This window comes from Symphalangus syndactylus, chromosome 11 (genome assembly GCF_028878055.3).
Source record: "Symphalangus syndactylus isolate Jambi chromosome 11, NHGRI_mSymSyn1-v2.1_pri, whole genome shotgun sequence".
In the NCBI taxonomy this organism is placed as follows: domain Eukaryota; kingdom Metazoa; phylum Chordata; class Mammalia; order Primates; family Hylobatidae; genus Symphalangus; species Symphalangus syndactylus.
Genome location: NC_072433.2, coordinates 110,561,813 through 110,581,782, shown reverse-complemented (window position 1 = coordinate 110,581,782; position 19,970 = coordinate 110,561,813). Strand labels below are relative to the sequence as shown.

General features: G+C 38.6%; 1 protein-coding gene across 12 annotated transcripts in view; it reads right to left on the bottom strand.

Moving 5' to 3' along the window:
* Positions 1–11,806, bottom strand: part of CSNK1G3 (casein kinase 1 gamma 3) — a 106,126-nt gene extending 94,320 nt beyond the window's left edge. For 4 of the 12 annotated variants that reach the window (XM_055298980.2, XM_055298984.2, XM_055298982.2 and 1 more), the window contains exon 1: positions 11,284–11,740. The gene's annotated coding sequence lies outside the window, so the exon portion shown is untranslated. Of the gene's footprint in view, positions 1–9,297; positions 9,827–11,283 lie in introns of those variants that run through there. The other 8 variants (XM_055298989.2, XM_055298986.2, XM_055298988.2 and 5 more) reach the window with 8 other exon arrangements.
* Positions 11,807–19,970: the final 8,164 nt, after the last annotated feature.

Here is a 19,970-nt window from a genome sequence, read left to right as displayed (position 1 = left end):
CATTCTCCTATCAGGGCAGTTTTCAGCAATCTAACCCTTGCAATTTATAGAACTGCCAAATCCAATTTTGCCACCACACAAAAAAAGTTCACTGAATTGAATATATTGAACTCATCCTAAAATGGCTTGCTCTCATTTTGTCACAGAAAAAAACACTGTAACTGCTAAGGGTGTTCCTCACCCAGGAAGCAACATCAAATCAGTCACTAAAAGGACCCTAATTTTGTCCTAAATATCGAGATACAATAACCCTATAAAACCCTATTATCATACTGTATTTATGTGTATACATTTCCAGACTATATGCAATATAAACAATATAAACTATATGCAATAAACACAATATACTATAAGGTAAAATATTTTCACTGAGCGGGAAAAAACAGAGACCGTTCCTCATCAACAGTGGTATAAAAAAGAAGAAAGCAGTAGAAGTGCAGTTATACTAAATAATCTTTGAAGTCCCTTCTATCCTGATGTTCCATAAAAAATACAACTCAGGCCGGGCGCGGTGGCTCAAGCTTGTAATCCCAGCACTTTGGGAGGCCGAGGCGGGCGAATCACGAGGTCAGGAGATCGAGACCACGGTGAAACCCTGTCTCTACTAAAAATACAAAAAATTAGCCGGGCGTCGTGGTGGGCGCCTGTAGTCCCAGCTACTCGGAGAGGCTGAGGCAGGAGAATGGCGTGAACCCGGGAGGCGGAGCTTGCAGTGAGCCGAGATTGCGCCACTGCACTCCAGCCTGGGCGACAGAGCGAGACTCCGTCTCAAAAAAAAAAAAAAAAAAAAAAAAAAAAATACAACTCAATGATATTGTAAATATGATAAATATAACCTAAAATGAATAACTTTTTATTAGTAACACTTCTTGCCCTCTTATAATTTATAATAACTTTAAAGATATCACTTAGGTCTCCAAAGATTTCCAGAAACAAATGAATTGATGCCTTATTTTTGATAAATTTCCCCGTAACAAACTTTCCAAGCTTTAGAAATCCTCTAACTTTGGTGTTATACTTAATCAAAGACTGCTAACGAGCAATGAATATAGGGGCCTCACTAAGGATGCTAAGTACAATTGACCCTCGTTATCTATGGGCTCCTCATCCTTGGATTCAACCAACTGCAGATTGAGATATTCAGGAAAAAAAAAAAAAGCATCTGTACTAAACATGCAGACTTTTTTTTTTTTATCATTATTCCCTAAACAATACTTCATAACAACTATTTACATAGCACTTACATTGTATTAGGTATTACAAGTAATCTAGGAATAACCCAAAGAATAGGGGAAGGTGTCAAAGGTTATAGGCAAACACTGTGACATTTTATATCAGGTACTTGACCAAACCCTTGGATTTCTTTTTTTTTTTTTTTTTGAGACAGAATCTCGCTCTGTCGCCTAGGCTGGAATGCAGTGGCGTCATCTCAGCTCACTGCAACCTTTACCTCCCAGGTTCAAGCGATTCTCCTGCCTCAGCCTCCCAAGTAGCTGGGACTACAGGCATGTGCCACCACGCCCGGCTAATTTTTTGTATTTTTAGTAGAGACAGGGTTTCACCATGTTAGCCAGATAGTTTCAACCTCCTGACCTCGTGATCCGCCTGCCTCTGCCTCCCAAAGTGCTGGGATGAAACACAGCGCCCAGCCCATCCTTGGATTTTGATAGCCATGAGGGGTCCTGGAGCCAATGTGAGGAACTGTATGAAGCTATGAACAGAAGCCACAACTTGATTCTCTTGCTAATATTTTATTTGCATTTTCTTCTGTGACATCTGCATACCTCCACCCCAAATTTTAAAAAGGCAGTTGGAAAATAAAAGGAAGTCATTTTTTTAAAGGGCTAAGAGGAGAGTGTAAAAGGAAGGAGAAATTAGTTATTTTCAACCCTGCAGGACACTGGAATCGTCTGTAGAAATCCTAAAATGTATCAATGCCCTAGCCCTTTACAGGCCCTACTGATTATTTATGGAATATAAATTAGCATGGGTAGGATCCCAACATCTGTCTTTTTTTTTAAGCTCCCAAGAAAACTGTAATATGAAGTCGGGCCAAGAACCACTAGTAAAAACTTTCTCCACAAACCCTTCCCTCCTCTCATCTATTTAGTTAAATGTCAGCATTCCTAGCCCATAGCAAGGACTGCAGGAACTATCTTTAAAATTGTCCATTTTTCTTCTTTCATTTACTCTGTCACAGAAGAAAAATTACTAATTTTCAACTGGAAATTTTTAAACAAGTGTGTATAGTAAAATTAATTTTAGCTTATTGGATATTCTCATTCCCAAATGCTCAGGATTTCTTTTTCAGTCTTAAAAAAACCACCTTCATTAGTAGGGTATTAAGGTAAACAGAAAAGCATACAATAATAAGCAAACACACAATATGCATTCTAGTTATCAACTTTCAATAGATATCAGAAAATGCTCAAAACAATTATCTTAAGGAGCTGATTATATTTTGATACTTTATTAACTACAAACATTTGCAGAATCTCTATTATATAAAGACACATCAGCAACAATATATCCTGATACTCATATGACAGAAAAAGTACTCAGTAAAGATCCTTTTTTTAAAATAAAAACTGGCATCACAAGATTCCACATCTTTAAGATTTAAAGATTTACATTTTTGGAATAGGGAGAGTCAGACTGTTGTCAGATTCCCTAAAATAAATGTAGAAAAGAAAATAATGTTTTGTAAAAAATATGCATCTATAAACACTTTTTTTCAAGGTCATCTACAACTGATACCTACTAGTTTCATCTCCAAAACATTACTAGACTGTTTTTGTACTCCAAATTAGAATTTTATTAAAAGATCCTGTAGTCATAAATTTGTGCACCCTAAGACTTACAGAATACGATAACTTTTCTCTCTTCTGTCCTGATTACCTAATATATTTGCCTGCCACTTGAAAGTATTCATTGCTAGAATATAAAATAAGTATTTCACAGAAATAGAAAATAAACATGACACAGACTGGGTGTAAAGAAAAAAACATTTTCACTTCCGTTTTTACTAAAGGAAATTCTGAATATAATTTTAACTCTAATGAATCACAGTCTAATACACTGCCTAGTATACCACCTGAAGTCAAACCAAACAAATTAAAAAAATAAATAACACAATAATTTCAAAATATTCAGAAGTCCACTAATTTTATAATGTATATTTGTACCAAAAGATATTATACGGCCAATTTCAACTTAAGATAAGTAATTTTAATAAATCCAATTTTAAACATAAAGAAATCTGCAAAGTATCAATACATTTGAGGCACACTTTATTCATGGTAATATACAAGGAAAGCAGTTATATATTAAAATCTAAACTGGTAGAAAACACATCCCACACCAAGATTCTACTCTCCTCAAAAAAAAAAAAAAAAAAAATTACTGTTTTTTCTGATGGCAGAAATAATGTAGTGATAGCTGAAAACCCAAACAATATACAGAAGTATATGAAGTATAAAAACAAAAATAATCCTAAATCTCACCATTTATAAACAACTGACATTAACATAAATATTCTTCCAGAAGATGGATGGATTTACTCCATACACTGACAACCCATACATATATGTATCTATGTATACATGTATAGTATTTATGCACATATATATTCCTTTCATTTACATATATTGATGGTAAAGAAATGTTTAAGATCATTTTCTTGAAAATAAAATAATAAATTGTCCCAAACAGTCTGCTTTTGCATTTTCATTTAAGCAGGCTAGGTTTAAGATTATTGAGTGTGTGTGTGTCTGCCTGTCTTTCTGTGTGATGTTGTCACTGTTGTTGACTGCTTGAGGCAAGCTGAAAAATTTTGTCTGTTTATTTATTTTACTGGAAAAAAAAGAAAGAAAACTTCTGGTTAAATTTTTCCAAAGCCTAAGAACACAGGTATCTGTACTAAAGGTGATTAGCTGACTGATTTACAGTGGTAGCCCACAGTCCTGAGCAAAACTGTAAAGTAGACAAGATTATTATGGCCTCCTAACTCAGAAAGAGCACTACACTAGTAATTAGGATATAAGAGTTCTACTAATCAGGTGTGTGGCTTGAGCATTTCAATCTTCCTATGATTCATTTTAATTCTAAAATTCTATGGTTCTTCCCTTCCTCCCCATTCCCTTACCAACTTTGCTTCTCTCAAAATATGTAAAAACCATCCTTTCCTTCAATCTCACTGGGATTCCAGGATTCAAAATAAATCCTTCTGACCAAGAAACTCCCATTTCCTCAATGCAGTTATTCTCCCCTAGATATGATAAGCAAAGTAATCAATGAAATCAAAGGTATGGGCAACTTCACAGTGAGGAAGGAAAGCAACGATGCAGAAAAAAATTTTAAAGAAGTTTACAGGAACAAATTTTTAATTTAAAATTGAATAGCTTCATGAGTTTCATGGAAAAAAATTATAATCTTTCAACTTAACCACCTATTTTATTGACTCAAAGTTAGCCAATGAAAAAATAAAGTAGTGTTTTTAGCTCCTAAAATATTCAGACCCAGCCAGGCACAGTGGCTCACGCCTGTAATCCAGCACTTTGGGAGACTGAGGCGGGCAGATCACCTGAGGTCAGGAGTTCAAGACCAGCTTGGCCAACATGGCAAAAACCCATCTCTACTAAAAATACAACAATTAGCCAGGAAAGGTGGCAGGTGCCTGTAATCCCAGCTACTCAGGATGCTGAGGCAGGAGAATCACTTGAACCCAAGAAGCAGAGGTTGCAATGAACCAAGATCACGCCATTGCACTCCAGCCTGGGAAACAAGAGTAAAACTCCATTTCAAAAAAAAAAAAGTAACTTGCCAGCCACAGTGACTCAAGCCTATAATCCCAGCACTTTGCGAGGCCAAGGCAGGCAGATCACTTGAGGCCACGAGTTCAAGACCAGACTGGCCAGCATGGAGAAACCTCATCTATGCTAAAAATACAAAAATTAGCTGGGTGCAGTGGTGTGCACCTGTAATCCCAGCTACTTGGGACGCTGAAGCACGAGAATCGCTTCAAAACAGGTAGACATAGCGGTCACTATTTATCATCTCTCTAACATCCATATCCCCCAAATTCTTCCTTCCCACAATTTTTTAAAAATATCCTCCCTCTTCCATCTAACTCAGAAAAATGTGATCCCAACACCTATTGCAGAAGGTATCTCCTGATTAGTAGAAACCAACCATGATAACCTTACTTCCCTTGTGATAACTAGTTAGGACGTTCATGTGACCTAATTCTGGTCAATAAGATATGAAAAGAAAAGAATGTTGGTAAGGCTTATGCAAAAGATGTATTTGCTTTTCCAGAGACAGAGACAGAAAGAGAGAGAGAGATCCATTCCTTCCTCTGGCCAATGCATGCCTAGATGTGATCTTGCTGCTGGCCTTAGGATGACTCCAACACACAGAAGATACACAGCCAAGAAAATCACAGACGCGCAAACCAGAGTTCTCAAGTACTAGCTTGGAGCCACCCACCCTACCTTCATACTTCAATGTGCCATTTCAGCATCTACTGTAATTCAGCAAGCAATGTGGTTACACCAAAATAAATAGCATACCACATATACCACTCTTTCTCCGACCTGGACTTCCTGCTCTTTCAACTGAAAGTTCTTCTTTCCATTTGGACTGAGCTAGGCGAGATAGAGGCTCAAGTGCTCCTGGCATATATCAAGGGTGTCACATTTCCTCCTCCAAAGAACAATCTCCTCTACCCCAGCATTCCTAATTGGATGGAAATGTTGGAACTACAAGAAGGCTTACCCCTTCAACCCTGACAGTACATAAAAGTTGAAAGGTAGCTTACAAAATCAGATTAGGGACCATATTGGGAAATATGTGAGAACCATAGATTGATCACCTGACTAGATAAACAATTCACTCTAAGGAATGAACCTCTGGGAATAACAGAATCTTCCTTTTTTTTTTTTTTTTCTTAAAGAGGATGCTATTAAATAAATCTCTAAGCAGTAGTGTAAACTAGGAAAGATGATGTTTTTGAGGCAGATAACTTCTTTAATATATTACAATTAATAGATGGTTCTGAAGTTAGCCTAAAAACGAAATTACTTCTCAACATCTACAAACTCTATACATTTTATTACAACTAAAACAAAAATGTCCATTCACAAGACAATCTTATAATACAGAGCCATGGCCTTTTCTTCGAGTGTGGGTCTATTGATGAAAGTTCTATTTCATTTTTCTTGCAAAAACCACCCCCATAAAACAACACCTGTGATTTCCAGTTTCTGTTTCTTAAACACAGAAAGACATTTTACAAACGTGAAAAATAATATTATTGCAGATTTTTTTAGATTGTTAGGTGTGTTTTTTTTTCCCTAATCATTTAAAATTATTTCACCCTCATCTATTTCAACCATAATTGATTTTGGCTACTCACTTGATTCCAAAGCAGCCAATTGGTTCTCATACAAACACCTTTTTATCTTCAGAGTTCACTGAATAATAATTCATTAAACTATGTGATTACAACATCAAGTGCCATAACAGTGTGTTGGGTACAAACGCAAATGTTTCTTGGTAAGTATACAGTAACTGGGGGGAATAAAAGTTCAAGATAAAACTAAAGAATAGTCTACTGTCATTCAATGTAGCATGAGCATCAGTCAGCAAATTCTACAGAGAGAATGAAGACTATCATTTATTTAATCTCACGAGTGGGTTAAGCAGAGGTCAGGTATGAGAGATTTTCCAGTAATAGGGTGTTCCCAAGAGTCTTTGCTTGTCTACCCACCAATCCACCCTCTAAAATTCTTATCAGCAACTTCTGAAATGAAGGACAGATTTACACAGTGCCTACTATGTGGCAGGCATCACACAGTCCTTGGCACTTTATATGAATTTCCTCCATTTTGATGAAGAACATAATGGCGGAATAACAGGGTAACTCTCTTCCCTTTTTTTCCAAATGTAGCTAAAGAAAGTACTTCCAGATAACACAAAGTGATCTAAATAAATGTAATAAATTTGAATACAACTTCAACCTCGCATTACTACCCTAGAGAAAAACACATTAAACTTTGTATTTAAGAAAAAGAGTGTCATGAGATCATATCTCATTCCATTGAAAAGTTATGAAAAATGTGGACATGATTTAGCCATGTGGACATAACTTACTCATAAATTTTCAATAAATTATAACTATGTAATATATCATTAGTAAACAAAGCGACCAAAAAAGTATGTCTTATCTCCCCAATACATAAACACTTCAATTATAGTTAAGAGTGATTTCTTATAACTAAGATGATAAGCACGAAGTGGCAGGACAGAGTATAACTGATCACTATGGTCTAACAACACATCAACACATACTTTCCTTAGGTTTCATAACAGAAGGGAAGCCCAAACATTTATAGTTGCTAAATCTCAGCTATCAGAGAGAGCTTAAAAAAAAGAAAAAAAAATGTCTAACAGCAGCCTCCACCATGTCGCTAAAAGTTATACATTTCTACATTTATTTCTCATTCCATATTTCCTAAGCAGTTCAGATGCCCTTCAAAATCATTTCACATTATTAAAGCACATTTGATTTCTACACATTAAGAATCCAAGCATAGTTCTGTCCTGCAGATCAGCAAAAGGTGATGCTCTGAGGTACCTTATATTACCAGAACCATACTGTCTGCACCTACAGGATCCCACAATTAAAGACAGATGCCTCAAAACTGCCGCTTCTGAAGAAATTACATCATAACCAACACTCAGACACATACTATCAATTAATACCACGAATTGCCAACTGCTTGAGAAAAGACTAAAAAAGGGATGAAGATGGAAGATAAGTAAAAATACGTCATTGGTGGCTTAAGACTTTGAAGTCAGAAAAAAAAAAAAACTGACTCAAATATGCACTCTGCTACTACCAAGATATATCTTCAACACATTATTTAAACTCTAGAAGACTGTTTCCTGCTCTCAAAAATGAGGTTACACCACCTAACTCACAGAGTTGTCTTAATAGTATCATTTATGGCCTCTATACAAAGTAGGCACTTAATAAATTATAGGAGGTATTGTTGTTACTGGGAGGTTGAATGGAACACAAATTCAGTTATAAGTCCTTTTTGAATACTAAGAGGGGAATAATTAGGAGAAAAAAAAAACTTCAAACAATTTTCCCTGTAACATGATTTTACATGCACTTATAAACTGATTTTTTTTTCTAAGCACTCCTTTGATAATGATTAAGTGTGGGGTTACATTATTTTAGGGTCACTAATATTTAAGATGACTTAAAAACCTCACATACATTAATCCGGAACTGTGAAGGTTTCTCATCTTATTATCCCTCTGTTACTATCAATTTTCTTCACGTACAGATTCTTTTATAATTACTTCATTAAAACCACTTTCTGTGAAAATATATATTCTTTACATTTCATCTCATCCACAGCAAATCTCACTATTGACAATAATATAACTATTCAATGACCTATATTTTGTTATTTAATACTTCAGTATTCCTTCTATTTAATTTGATACATCCTTTTGGGAAGCCCTTTGGAACAAAACAACCGCTTGTTCCATTCTGAAAAACATCTGAACCAATAAACTATACTAGAATAAGTCTACTCCCAGCATGGAGTGGATTACAGGATGGATCAGAGGAGACACAGAGAAGTAACTGGAGAGCTTCTCATTTCTCCGAGTCACATTTTTACAGTCTGGATTGATTTCATGTATAACCAATTACTAGATTACCAGACACACCCATATTCAAATGCAAATTAAGAAATATAACGAAACTATGTATAGATTGTTTTGGATTATATACTTTTCTGCTTTCCTTCAGTAGTGCCAATGACAGAAAATTGACTATTTTGTTATAACTTGTTTCCTTAAACTTACTATCCTTATTTGCCTACCTACTGTCAGCATACGATCTGTACATTTGGACCTTCATGCCTCAAACTGACTCATCTTTAAATACAAGCTTAACTTCCATGGCCTGATCTCCACCTACTTTCATAGCTTCTCCCACAAAGACCTCCTGGCAAAACAGCCTTATGTCCAGTTCAACAAGCCCTATAACACAATCACATGCCTTTCCTCAGGCTGTTCCCTTCACCAAGAAAACCACCTCCACTATCACCCCCTCAGTCCCCATTTTGCCTATTAAACTATGTTAAGGCCCAGATGGAGTGTTACCAGCTCTACATTCATTCAAAATTTCCCAGTCAAAAATTAGTATCTCACACACACACACACCCCATGCTTCCAATACACCTCCAACAAAACCCACAAGAATCTGTGAATTACCTCTGTGTATGTCTGCTTCTCCCTTGAAGGCAGTACTGAGTCTCATTCATCTTCATATTCTACCCACTGTTCCATCCTTGCCACAGAGTAAAGGTGGTCCTGGTTGAATTAAACTATTCCTTGATTCCACTAATCCCAGTCCTTTATTTTCAAGGAAGTAATAAATGCCTTTCACGTGCTGAAGATTTTGTTAATATATTGTAAATGCTTGCTAAATCTAATGATGAAAATGTCAATAATTACATAACGCACTAATGTTTAAGCTCATGAATGGCAGAAGCGGGTGGATGACTATAATAAATCATCAGTAAAGACAATCGTTTCTCAAGATCCCCAAAAAAATGTCATTCATAACAACATTAAAATTAACCTTTCTCCATTCTAATAACTACTTCTACTTAATGCAAATTCAGAAATGCAAGTTCACATAAAGCAGAAGTGTCTGTACATTCTGCTAAGAATGTATGTCAAAGCCATACAATGTATTGATAACATCTTTCTTCCAATGTCCATAAATGTAATTTTTATCTTTTATCTTTTGTGCAACTATAAAGGTAACTACACAAAATAAGAAGATAATTTATCTTAAGATACAACTGGAGCAAAATTTGTAAACAATTACAAAATACACTAAGTACATCTCAAAAAAAAAAGAAAAGAAAGCTATTAAGAATGTCACACACCAGATCTGATTTTTTTGGTGAAAAATATTTTCTTAAACTAGTTTCACATCTTTCTAATTCCACATTATTCTCACAATTTCTGTAATGTTTTTCTTCTAAATTTACGGGGAAAGCCAATATTCTTCAAAGAAACATCTTTAAAAAGAAACATCTTTAAAAAGTATATAGTTTTCATTTTATATCCCATCTTATAGTTTGCCATCTCTCATATCTGTGGCCAAATGTCATTTGAATCGGTATAAGTAATTGCAAAAAGTAAAATAATGACTTATTTTCTTAATTCATTAAAAATAAGTACATTTTTAATTCTCCAATTTAAAGTAAATATTTTAATAGAAGATTTAAAAGGGGCCACTGACCAGCCTGGGTGCTTACTACAAAAGAGTTAAAAGTAATTCACACAGTGTATCAACAGTAGCTGTCTCCCACACACACAGGCACACTCACTCTCTCCCCCATCTGAACTTTTCCTCCCTAAAACATGAGGTGGGAGAAGGGGAATGACCATGACACAGGCCTAACTGCCCCCACTCCACGAGTAGACACACATCTCCCTCCTCATCCTGCTGAAAAGAAATGTGGAGGCTGTGGACCAAGAGACCCGATGCTTCTCAGTGTCACTTCCCCTGCATGTGGGATAAACAAACAAACTGGCACCATGAGAGTAACCATCAGAGTAATTTTGTTAACCTTTGACTAATGTCTTGGTTAAGTTTTGAGCTGAGTCAAAGCTCTAAGAAACAGGTAAATCCCTGTGTCCCCCCATCCAACCTCTTAAACACTCCAACGGGAAGTTCATCCCTGAACTGAACGCTGGCCCCCGTCGCCTCCTCCCAGCCTATCCATGCCTCCTTCCTGCCTGAAGCCCCTACTCCAAAGGTAATTGTCTGGACACAGTCAAGGATCACCGTGGGCGACACTCCCCACCTCCCAGTCTCTCCTAAGGAAGCCCCCGCCGGCCCAGCAGGCCCACCTCCCTCGCCGCCCCAGTCACGCCGCACCACTCCGGCAACTTTTGCACCCAGCCCGACCCGCCACCCGCGGCCCCTGCTGCCCCCTAGCCCTCCGCGCCCTCAGCCTCCGACCGCGGCCCCCTCCGGCCCACGGCTCCGGGCCACCCGCCCTGGTCCTCACCCACCCCTCCCCCGACACCCCCGCCTGCGGCGCCGCCCCCGCCGCACCCCACCCCACCCCACCCCGCCCGGGACCCCAGCCCCACCCGGGAGAGAGGGCGCCGTGGCCGCGCCGAGGCAGGCGCCGGGCCGGGGTTGGCAGCGGAGCACCTACGCGCAGGGGGCTTTACCTCAGAGGCGCGGCCGCGAGCAGCGGGGTCGGTCCCGGGCGCGGGCGGCGCCCCCAGTCCGTCAGCGCCGGCGGGGGCAGCGGCGGCGGCACATCACACCCGCCGGCGGCCGGAGGAGGAAAGCGAGCCACGCAGGGAGCGAGCGAGCGAGGTAGGGGGGAAGGAGCGAGAGAGAGAGGTAACGCAGCGCCGCTCGGATTCGGTCCCTGCACTGCCGCTGGTGCCTCCTACCGCCGCCGCTGGCCAGAGAGTCGCCGCCCGAGCCTCTGCTGTCGCCACCGATGCAGCCGGGAATGAATGCACGGCAGCGCCTCGCTTATCCGGAGGTCAAACATCCTTCTGCCTCGGGCATCCGGATCGACGGCGGACCCGGAAGTGAACACATGGAAAAAAAATTAAAAAGGAAAGCGTCTCTCTAGCGGCGGCGGCCCCCAAGCTGCCCGCATCAGCGAAAAGAGCCGAGTAGAGCCGAAGATTGCACCAGCCTTCTTGGATTGGCTGGATCGCCGACCGGAAAGGAGACGGCGCGGTCATTGGCTGGCAAGGTGTATAAAGCCTAAGCCGCGCCCTCTCTGGTTTTCTAGAGCCGTGCGTGAGGGAAAGTGAGGAGCGGTTGTGGATACGAGTGTTTCTCTGGATGAAGCAGTGGGCGGAGAGGCATAGCAAAGTCTACGCAGAGAACTGGAAGAAAACACCCCCGTGCTTTAGGAGAGCTACTAAGAACTGAGTGAGCAAAGAGCCTTAAGGGTGCCATTGTGCCAAGTCAGGGTGCTGAGGCTTTCCCTGTTGTGCTCAGCCCCCCCAGGTTCCAAAAAATCTTAGGGCCCGGCCTAGGAGTATGACATCACTGGGTTGACCTTTTTCCGCACTTGTTTGGGACCCCAGTGCTATATCAGGGCTTCAACTGCTTAGAAATAGGCATTATGGCTCACATTTGCACCTCATTTGCTGTTTGTAAGCTGAGGTAATCCTCTGAAGTATATAGTGTGGTATTACCTGTTTTTCAGATTCACCTCCCAAAATTCGAGAAGCCAAACATCACCCAAGTTATCAAGTTGCAGCGCACAAACTGAAATTGGTGTTTCTGACTCACCCTTAAGTCCACTCTGCCTACATGGAAAGATTGCATTCCTTTCATTTTCCCTCTTGCAGTTGGTTCCCTGGGATGCAGATAAGTCATTTTGGTAGACTTCTATGGAAATTGATCCACCATGAAGGCATGGAAACTATAATTTTTTAGAATTATGATTCTTATGTCTCAAGTCCTTTCAAAAGTTAGGCATTAAGGTGTGCAGGAAGAAGAATCAGCCTGGTGCCGTCTTTTTTAAATGTTCATTGTATCAAACCCGTTTATATTCTTGATATACTTACTGTATCAAGAAACTTGAGTCTTGTGTATCTCTATCTCTCCTGTCTACCTCTCAAAATGAAAAGACTAATGAAACAAATGCACTCCTTCATTTTCCTCCCTACTTTGCTAGATCAGTGGTATAGCTAATGTGTTACCTTTGGAAGGGTAGTTGGTAAGGAAATCTGTTTTTGATTTTGGTTTATAATACAACAGTGCCTTTTTTCTTAAACCTCTCTTCTCACTTTCTTCCCCAAACTGGAAGTTAAGAAGTGACTAGCATCACCAGCCTTAGAAGGGTAGTGATAAGAGCTTTGCTCCATGCTTACCACACCAGCATTCTGTAGGAGACTCAAAAGCAGCTAAGATGTATGCATGCTCAGAATTGTGAATGACTTTCCTAGGCAGATGACATATCCCAGAATTTCTCATCTCTCCCAGGACGCACTAATAGACAAGAAACAAAGTTAACAACATCTCACTCAATAGAAGTGTCTGCAACACAGGAAACTCTAAATATTGTCCTCAACTCCCAACAAACCATTTTATTCTCTCTACCTCAAAAAACTCCGTTTTGATAAAGAACACCCACCCTTCTAAGTTTTCATAAATGGTTGAGAAAGTCAAGTATATAAATATATGATCAAATCACATTTTTAAATTAAAAATGGGCTGGTCTAAGTACAGTGGTACTTACAACGAATTGATCACAACCAGTTACAGATTTCTTTGTTCCTTCTCCTATCCCACTGTTTCACTTGACTAGTATTTATTAAATTATATTAGAAATGGCTGGGAATAAATGTTTACATTTTTAACACTGCAGTGAAGACTTTTGGTTAAAATTTCGCCTATAAGCTCCTATAGATTAAAATTGGCAAAGCCTGGTGTAGTGGTGAATGCCTCTAGAACCAGCAACTTGGGAGGCTTGAGGCAGGAGGATCTCCCAGTAGTCTAAGGCTAGCCTGGGCCACATAGTAGGATCTTTTCTCAAAAAAAAAAAAAAAAAAAAAGGCAAGTAACCTAGGTAGGAGGCAGTTAAATTTTCAGGTCATTCTATTAACTTAAAAGAAAAATTGGTTTGGGAGGCCAAGGCAGATGGATCACCTGAAGTCAGGAGTTCGAGACCAGCCTGGCCAATGTGGCAAAACCCTATCTCTACTAAAAATACAAAAATTAGCCACGTGTGGTGGTGTGCACCTGTAATCCCAGCTACTCTCAGGAGGCTGAGGCAGAAGAATCACTTGAATCTGGGAGGCGGAGGTTGCAGTAAGTGGAGATAGTGCCACTGCGCTCTAGCCTGGGTGACAGAGTGAGACTCAGTCTAAAAAAAAAAAAAAGAGTATATATATGAAAAATTGGCAGTGTGAAAACAGCTTATATTAATGAATGAAAAGCCAAGACACAGGCATTGCAAGCAAAACTCTTTATCTTATAGCATGATGTTCCAACCTAAGCAGCTAGATTATACTTAGATTATACTTGTCAATCTGCTATATTACAAATCAGTTTGTTGTGTCACCTCACATTTCCTGGCATTGCCACTCTTCAGGTATTTATATTCTGTTAATATTTTTCGTTATGATTATAGCATAAATTTTTGTGATACTGTTGTCACAATTTTTATAGTACATTGGAAACTTGCATTTATCAAATTCTCTTTTGACAAAAGCTTTCTCTACATGTCCTACAGATGCTTTGTGTGAGACAGAGAATGGTATGTAGAGTTTGTGGAATGTAAAGCTGGCCATTTTTTTCTCCTTTGTAAGCAGTGAAACTTAAAGTGGAAGAAAGATGGAAATGAAACAGTTTGATTATGGTTTTAAGCAGGAAATTATGAGATTAAGATATTTACTAAGACTTTTCAAAATAAAAACAGATAAAACATTCATTTTCTTCTTTCAAATATTTTGTTTAACTGTAATGGTAAACTTGGCATGGTGATTAACTGGTTGCCAGAATAAGGCCTGAGGCATCACCAAATTATACTTAATTCTTTATTTTTTAACATTATTTTAAAGGAAAAGTACCTGGAAGAAAGATGTAATTAGAAGAAGTGAACAATGAAATAGAACGCGGAAGGATGCAAAATGGAGAACTGTAACAATAGCCAGGGGCTGGGAGCAGAGCAACATATTTTACTATGATGAGGAGGAAAATAATTTCTTCCCCCGTCAAGCCTACAGTCAAGGGGAGAGACAAGAAGGATTGTGGGAGAAAGCCAGTCACATACAGCAGCTAGATCAGGTTTTGGGGAAGCTGTCGCTTAGCAACCTTTATTTTAGACTGTTATATGAGTACAGCTTGAAAAAGTCAAGACATTGTTTTATACCATCCTTAGAAGGATGATTTGAAGTATTTGGTAGGTGGGAAAATAAATGTACAATAATCACAAAACTTTTCTGAGAGGCTTTATTACATGTTATAATGTTGATCTTCAGAAATGTTTAATAAAATCACATTTCCAGGATTCCTTGTCTTAGCTCGGGTTGCCATAACAAAGTATTGCAGACTGAGTAGCTTAAGCAATACAAATTCATTTTCTCACAATTCTGGAAGCTGGAAGTCTGAGATCAGGATGTCAGCATGGTCAAAGTCTGGTGAGATCTTTCTTCCTGACTTTCAGATTGGCACCTTCTCCCTGTGTCCTCACATGGCCTTTCCTCGATGTGTGGGCATGGAGAAAGAGGGTGATCTCTCTCTCTTCTTCATCTTAATCCTATAGAAGGCCCCACCTTCATGACCTCATCTAAACCTAATTACCTGCCAAAGGCCCTACAAATTCCATCACATTTGGGGTTGGGGATTCAACATATGAACTTTGGGGAGACAAAATTCAGTTCACAGCACTCCTCAAAGGAGTGTTTTCCATGCAGAGAGTATTTCATCTATAAATTAAAAGTAAAGGCTAGACAGGATATTAATAAGAGAAGGCAACTTGTAGACCATGTTAAAACCTCATGGAGAAAAGAATACATTCTTAAGAGAGAGAACTTCCATAAATAAAACGCTCCATAGGGAAAAGCTAAAACACCATAAAAATGTAAAAGTGTCTTGCCAAAAAGAGTGACTAAATCTCTAGCTAGGCAATTTAATTTTTGTTTTTTTCCATTAGCAGACCTGATTTTGGCAGTTTTTACGTAAGTTTGGCTATCCAAAGAATGTTGTTTTGTGATAAATGGAAGAGTTAGCTAAAGCTGTGATTTTCTTGTAATGGTTTCAAGAACAGCTTGAATTCTGAGTAATATATCAATCTAAAGTTTGGAGATGGTCATAATAATTAGTCCCTGTTTCATTTTCCCTCTTCTTGTCTTCTTTTGCTCCCCATAGTTATATCTTCATATTTCTACCTCAAGAGTCCTTCCTGGCTCATGAAACAAATCTGAGCAAGACTAAATGTCTCATCAGCCCCCACCCATAGGAACTATGCAGCCCTCTGAAGATGCAGAATGCTAAGTAAGAGTGCTGGATTACAGGTAGACTTCAAGCTGTGCCACTTCCCTATATCCCTAATATTTTTCCCTGTCTATAGCACTGGACTTCTCCTTTGCTTTTCTTTCATGATTGGAACTCTATCAATTCCTAAGCTCCCATCTAATGTGAAGGTTTAAGCTTGGTTTGGAAAATTTTTCACTAGTCCCTGTTCTGACTAGATCCTAGTTCATTGGACAGGATACTGTTATGATAGATAACCCTCAAGCTACTGAACTTCTTCAAACGTCAACCACTGACTAAGCTTACCGGATTACTATATCCTTCTGCTGAATAGGACTGCACTGGTGCCACAGCTTGTCTATGCCGTGTCTGAACTTCATGTACTCTGTGGACAGTGAGCAAGGGCCTACCTGTGGGGATCAGCCTCTCTAGTTATGTTTCTTTAGTCTCAGTCATGCTTGGTTATGCTTGGCCTTAATGTCATCCCTTTCTTCACCAACTAGTACTGCTAAATTCCTGAAATGTCTTCATCCTCCCACCTATGCTTATTGTGGTATCAATGCCATATCTGTCCAAACAAGATCACAGGGTCAACAGAAATTAAAATTGATGTGAGAGGACACTTTAGTTTAAATTCTCACTTCTGTTTAGTTCTCATTCTACTTCTGCTGTAATTAGGATTATACTACTTTTTGGCTTTCTTCTATATTCCTTCCTTGTGCAAACTTTTTAAATAGTCTACACCTCAGCTCATCTGTAAAATGAGGCAATAATATCTATACCATATTGATATTGGGAACATTAAATGAATGATAATCTGCAATGTACTTATCACAGTGTCTGACATACAGTAAGCAATAAATAAATGGTTGTTGTTAGATACCAATATGACCCCTAGGAACCTGCATTTTCCAGTCCAACATGAGCAGTAACCAGAAGTTGAAAATATCAGATCCCAAGTCATTTCCTAGCTTTAAGAGTCTGAGACTTGGAACCAGATTGTGGTTCTGAAGCAAAACATTATTATTTGAATTTGCTTCAGGGCCTTTCCTAATTTTATTTACCAAGTACTTATGGACATTCATGGTATATTGGCTGTCCAGCATCTATTTACCCTTTCCTAGTAGCACTCAGATTTCCCTTTGATGAATCTTTTTCTATCTCACTCTATTCAGTGATCAGAGGCTGTGCCTTCCTGTAGGTGTGGAGTAAGGGAGGAGGAGTAATGGGGGACGTTGCTGAAACAATATCAATTGGATTCTCTCTCCCTAGATTTGAATTATTGTTATTGTTATTATTATTGAGACAGGGTCTCATTCTGTCACCCAGGCTGGAGTACACTTAGATTTGAATTATGAGGTGAGGAACATGAAGACTAAAAATGGTTGGAATGGGAGGGACTCCATCCCAAGAGTGGCAACCTGACCACACAGTTTCTGACACAGAATAGTGGCTATGGTCTTACTTGCCAGCCTCTGGAGCATTTTGGATTCTGCCTAGACCAGGTCTTCCAGCTTCTGTCAATTCTGTGACTCCCCTAATTGCCTTTCACTAAATTCTGTTTGATTGCATTACCCAGAGTATATTTCTTTTGTTTGCAATTGAAGAATCCTGATCACCAGGTTTTCATTCTTAGCTTTTGGTTGTCCTCACCTCTTTCTCTCCGTCTCTCCTACAAAGTACTCTTTCTATTCATAGTCTGGCTCTGCGTCCACATGAACATTTAAATTCAAAGCTATAGTTTGACCCTGTTTCACTTCTTTGGCTTCATCCTAACATAATCTCTGACTGTCTCACTGTTGTGAGGCTCTCTAGCTTCAGATTTGTGTTCTCCTAATTGACAAAGCTAGCCACACGCTACCAAAGCTTTGTATTTCGGCGCAACTGCCTTCTGTCACCAGGCAGCCCTACCTCAGCTTCTTGCTGAAACTCTGCCAATTGCAGACCTAACCCTTTGGACTGTGACTTAATGCTTTGTGTTCTGCCAGCTTCGGTGACCTGATCTAACTGACAGCAAATTTCAACCAAATGCCGATGCTTGCTTTCTAGAACTGTTACTTTAGTATCTATTAGTGTATATCTGTCAATTTATATTCATAATAATAAAATCCAATATAGTCCTCCATCTCATTTCCTTTACAATACTATCTATGCTCATCTGATTTTGCTGATTCATATCAGCCAAGATAAATCAACTTGGTCTCTCTATAACGAAAGAATTGTGTGTTATAAAGTAACTATAGCAATTTGGGTACTCAGTGATGGGGTAACACTTGATTTTAAAAGCTGCCTAATCAACTCATTTCTGGTTTTCACATATTAAAGAGAATCCAGTTGTGAAGTGTTTGAACTACAAACCAAAACAGCGGTCCTCAGCTTTCCCCTACATGCCTTTAAATCAGACACTAGTATCTCACTGGAAATCTGTCAGTGGCATTGAACAGGCTACTCTACAGAGTCATGATTAAGGTTGCAAAAAAGAAGCTGACTTTAGAATTCATTTCCGCATATCAAAAAACCCCAATTGTAAATGATTAAGTGATAATGAATGTTAATTATTATTAAACTCAGTAGAGTAAAATATTGTTCAAAGCAATAGAAAGAATATGTAGCACATATTAAGATTATGACTGGCCAGTAAAGGGAAAGAATACTGATTTTATCCTGTACATATAAAATAATTTTTAAAAGATCATGATTCCAAATGACTTTAAAATGTAGTAACTTGTATATCTCTAATGGGATTTATCATAAAGACAAAAAAAATTACAAAAACTTGTTTGACTTTTTCATAGTCATATTGTTGGTGCTCATACTCTTTTTTCTGATATTGTGATATGTGCGATGTGAGATAAAGCAAAATGAGTTACTATAATATATTGTAATTCTGTTATTCTTGATGTTGCATACATTAAAGGAATAACTAAACCGCCTATAGTTGTAAATTTGAATTAGAAGTATTATCATGAACTCACAGTATTTCATACAGATATTTCCTAGTTCAGTTGACTGAAAAGGCCCAGAAACAAGCCAAACTCTGTTGCAATGAGTATCTTTAGCCCTTACACTTCAGACTTCATATAGCAGAGGCTTCGGAAGACAGAAAAGTAGAATATGGTACTATATTCCTTTCCTATTGCTGCTATAACAAATTACAATAAATTTAATGGCTTGAAACAATAAAAATTTATTATCTTACAGGTCTAGAGGTCAGAAGTCCAAAATGGTTCTCACTGAACCAAAATCTAGGCATTAGCAGGGCTGCGTTCCTTCTGGAGGCTCTAGGAGAGAATTCATTTGCTTGTGTTTTCCAGCTTCTAGAGGTTTCCTATATTCCGTTTCCACCTTCAGAGCCAGTATCATACCACTTCAAATTCTGCTTCCATCATCACACCTCTGACTCTCACTGTTACTTCCCTCTTTCACTTAGAAGGAATCCTATTATTACATTGAGCCCACAAGGATAATCCAGGATAATCTCCCTGTCTCAAAATCCTTAATTCAATCTTAATGCAAAGTCCCTTTTGCCATGTGAGATAATATATTCATAGTTTCTGGGGATTAGGATGCGGACATCTTTGGGGGAAGGGACATATTTTGCCTATGACAAGCACCAAGTCAAATAGAAGAGTTTTAGGTTTTAAAAAGGGGTTGAGTCTAACCACCGTTGCTGAGATAAGACTTAATACCTACAAATGCCACATCTGGCTCTTAGAATAATTTTATCATTATTGCCCACAGCCTTATATAATGGCAAATTGGATGAAATGAAACTAACAACTAGTGAGTGCCCAACTGAAGACTTTCAGGCATTTTCTAGAAAACATTTCTTAATCACCATAGGTAGGTATAATTTTGTAAATGAGAAAAGTGAGACTCAGAGTTTAAGCAAAGTGTTCAGGTC